This window comes from Arachis duranensis, chromosome 8 (assembly GCF_000817695.3).
Source record: "Arachis duranensis cultivar V14167 chromosome 8, aradu.V14167.gnm2.J7QH, whole genome shotgun sequence".
Classification (NCBI taxonomy): Eukaryota; Viridiplantae; Streptophyta; class Magnoliopsida; order Fabales; family Fabaceae; genus Arachis; species Arachis duranensis.
The window spans coordinates 29,760,919-29,765,562 of NC_029779.3; positions in this window are offsets into that span (position 1 = coordinate 29,760,919).

The following is a 4,644-nucleotide window of genomic DNA, read 5'->3' on the forward strand; positions in this document are numbered from 1 at the left end:
AAATTTTCATATATTTTTTATTATAACAAGATATTTTGAGAAAGGATAAAATTATTATTACTATTATTAATATTTTTTATTCATTTTGATTAAAATAAAATTTAGTTAATATTATTATTATCGAGTTCAAAATCCGCCAATATGAATAAATATCGATACTCTTTGCTGAGCTTAGCTTTGCTAACGTTTCATCGTATATCTTTTATTATTATATTACTAATGTCATTTATATTAGTAACTCATATATATTTATCCCTATATATATTATTACTTGTGTTTTAATATATCCAACTTTCATAATTATCCGTTTAAAATATTTATAACTTGAATCGCTGATTCAGCACAGCCTTATATTACGACACCCAACTCCCACCCCACATGTCATTTAACCAATAATTCTTTATCATTAATCATCAAAATAACCATGCAAAGGTTCATTTGGATGAGAAAAAGAAAAGAAAACCGAGAGAGAGAAAGGAAAAAATTGTGAAACCCTAAACGTTCCGAGTTCGCTTTTTTGAGATCCGTAACTCCAATAAAAAAATCTAATCCAATAAAAGTGTTCGTATCTTCCTCCTCTACACATTGGCGTCACTTTTATTCGGTAAAAATTGACAGTGATGTAGCTCTCCTTCTACTTGAGTTTGGCCAATTGGAGTTCTAGGAGACACAGACGATTTCTAACATTTTCTTCTTCAGCAGCTCAGTCAAAAAACTTCTCCAGAATTTTTGTTGTTTTGATTTCATACGGAGGTAGGATTTTGGTAAATTCTCACTGGTTAAATTGGTATTGGATAAATGAACTGATGTCGTGATTACTTGTCGATTGAATTTGACTGAATTTATATTGGATTTTGTGATATATGGATATTTGTGATAAATTTGAAGTTCGGAAGGTTTAAGTGCAGCCAAGAACTGAGTTATTGTGATGAATCTGATTTCTGGATTACGATAGGATAATTTGAGAATGTTAGAATTTGTGTGTTTGATTTATCAAAAATGGTTTTGAGAATTGGATATGATTTGAGATATGTAAATGATTTGATTTTATAAATATTTGATATTAGAAATGGTTTGATTTATTGGAAATCATTTGAAAAGAGTGTGAAAAATGGTTTAGCTGGAACCTGAGAAGGGTGGCAAAGTTCGAATTTTAGGAGAGATGCTGCCGAAATTTTGTTATAAAATTTAAGACTTTGTTTGAAATGTTATTTAGAAAAAGATTAGATTTGAGAAATTGTATTATTTGATTTTTGATTTATTAAAAAATATTTATATTTCGAGTTTAATTCATTTAAGAAAAGTTTATATTTTGAGTTCGATTTATTTAGAAAAGAACTATTTTACGATTTTAAATTATTTAAGAAAAGTGTTATGTTTTAAGTTTGATTTAAATATGAAAGGGCTTATGTTTTGAATTTGACTTAAGAATTTCATTTGGAGGAGTTTTAGTGAACTCTAAAAGTAGTTGAATTTTTATTGAACGAATTTGTTTTGCGACGTCTTGGGAGAAGTTAAAGAATTAGTTTTAAGGATGAAACGGGGATTGGTTTTGCTTTTAAAAGAAAAAGAGAAGATAAATCGGCACGTGTGATTATAAAATGATTAAAAGGTCATGAGAGGGTGACGAAAAGTAAATAGTTATAATGTTGATGTGGAAATGTTAAGCCGTGGGCTTTATATGTGAATGATTGTACGGGACGCCCGTGTATATGGAATCGGTTCTAGGAGAAAGGGTCACATGCTTGCAGAGGTTATGTCAAGCAGAGGTTATGTCGCTGGAATGCCTTATCCGACTTGCGAGTTGGATTGCATCAGGTGCGGGTCGCCGACAAATGAGTTCATTACTTGCGATAGGACTAGGCATGCATGACGATTGGATTTTTGATGGTATAGAATTTCACAAATGAATTCTCGTTGCAAGTATAGTTTCTAAACCAATCACTAATCCTTTCATACAAAAAGTTGTTTGTCACTAAAACAAACCCCTAAAATTTATAAACCGAAGTATTGAAACCTCGGGTCGTTCTCCCTAGGAATTACAATAGAGTGTCTTGTTATTGGTTGTGAGTTATTTTGGGGTTTTGATATGAAGCATGAAAGATAAATGGCAAGAAAGTAAACTAACAACTATAAAAGGCTCTTGGCAAGGTATGAAAATTAGAAGTTCTATCCTAGTTATCCTTCTCAATTGGAAGTCCTATCCTAGTTATCCTTCTCAATTGTGATGAGTATTGTTCATTGCTACCACTTAGTTAACCCTTACTAAAGAAAGGAAAGTCAAGTGGATGAATTGACTTGAGCCACAAGTCCTAGCCAACTCCTAAGGAAAGACTAGCTTTAGTGCACTCCAAACCAATTAGCAATCTCACCAATTATCAATCAACAAAGGAATTAGATAACTCAAGTGTCACTAATTACTCTACCTAGGCCAAGAGGAACAAAATCTACACTAAAACTAAAAGAGACATTTCAACAAACACATAAAAACCTAGATCTAAGAACTAATCCTAATCCTAATCCTAGAGAGAAGTGAGAGCTTTTCTCTCTAGAAACTACTTCTAAACTAATCATAATGAGTGTGTAATGAATTAATGAGTTGGAATCCTCCTTTTCTCTTCAATCCTTGGTTTTAAATAGCATCTTTGGCGCCAAAGTTGGTTGGGATTGGGCCCCACAACCCTTCAGAATTCGTTGGCCACATTTTCATTAAAAAATCATAAACCAACACCGACGCGTACGCGTCCATGGGGTAATTCGCAGGTGCGCGCAAGCGCCAAGTGCGCGCGCGCGTCCATGGGCGAGTTCAACTTCTTTGACTTTTCATGATTTCTCCACTTTGCATGCTTTCCCTCTTCACTCCTTTGATCCATTCCTAGCCCTTTTCAATCTGAAATCACTGACAAACATATCAAGGCCTCTAGTGGAATCAAAGGGAGATTAAAACCATCAAATTAAGGGTCTAAAAGCATGTTTTCACATCTAAGCACAAATAAGGAGACAATCACAAAACCATGCTATTTCATTGAATAAATGTGGGTAAAAGGTGATAAAATTCCCTAAAATCAATACAAGATAAACCCTAAAAATGGGGTTTGTCAACCTCCCCACACTTAGACCAAGCATGTCCTCATGCTTAAACCAAGAGAAAGCAAAGGGATCAACATTTATTCAATGACCTATATGCAACTATCTACATGAATGCAATTGCTTGGTCAAAATAAATTAATTCCCAAGAAGCATATATAAGCACAAGGGCAAAAGGTATTGACAACCATGCCAAACCACAATTGAATTGAGCTATTAAATATTTTTACAAACTTACATGAAAGGAGATGATCATTGGTGGAAATATGTAATTGAGCATCAAACCCTCACCGGATGTATTTGCACTTTATTCACTCAAGTGTTTAGGGTTGATTCACTCAATTCTCTCCTAATCATGCTTTCTAAGATTTGTTTTTCTTCTAACAATCGACATATATTTCATGCATGCATACAAGTATCATGAGGTCTTTTCTTTAGGTTGTAATGGGGCTAGGGTCAAGGTCGGATGCATATTTGGTTAAGTGAGTTTGAAATTTGAATCTTTGATAAGCTTAAACTTCCCACCTAACCTATGACATCCTATACAATTAAGTTCTAATCTAACTACCCATTCCTCACTTTTTCACATACTCATGCAATTTCTTTTTATTTCACAACACATATGCATTGAGTTTTATTGGACTACACTTTGCTTTGGGGCATTTTGTCCCCTTTTTATTTCTTTCTTTTTCTTCTTTTTCTTTCTTTTCTATTTTTTTCTTTTTTTTTTCTTTTTCATATTATTTTTCTTTTCTTTTTCTTTTGTTTTTCTCATTTTTTTTTCTTTCTATATACAAGAATCTCAATGCATAAGGTTTTACATTTGATCAATACATGAGTATGTACCCAATTTCCAATAATTTCAATAAAAATACAAAACTACCCTTTTATTCACCCAATGTCCCAAGGTTCCCACACTTGAATGATACTCACATACACTAGCCTAAGCTAATCAAAGATCCAAATTAAGGACATTTATTGTTTTTCGCTTTAAGGCTTGTAATGTGCTAAAATAAGAACAAAGTGGGTTAAGCGTAGGCTCAAATTGGCTAACAAAGGAATATAAAAGGTAAGGCTATTTGGGTGAGTGAGCTAATGAAATGATGGCCTCAATCATATAAATGCATGAATATACAAAATAATGGACATAAAGAATTAAACAAATCAAAGATTACATTCATAGAAAGAGAATAATGCACACAAGAATGGAAAAATAAGTGGTTATAAGATGTAACCACACCATTAGGCTCAAATCTCACTTGCTTGTGTTCTTAGCTCAAAAACATGATCCACAAGATATATAATTCAAGCAAGTTTAATGAAAAGGTTTTCACTCAAATCAATTGGTGCCCTATAGATAGAATTCTTGAAAATTTTCATTATTTTGACTAAGCTTATTGTGTATATATATATGCAAAAACTAAGAAAATGCAAGTAAAAATCCTAAAATCCTAAAATGAAATGCAAAAGTGTTGGGATTAGAAACTTATCACCCAAAATCGCCGACCGGTCGGACGACCTCCCCACACTTAAAAGTTTGCACCGTCCTCGGTGCAC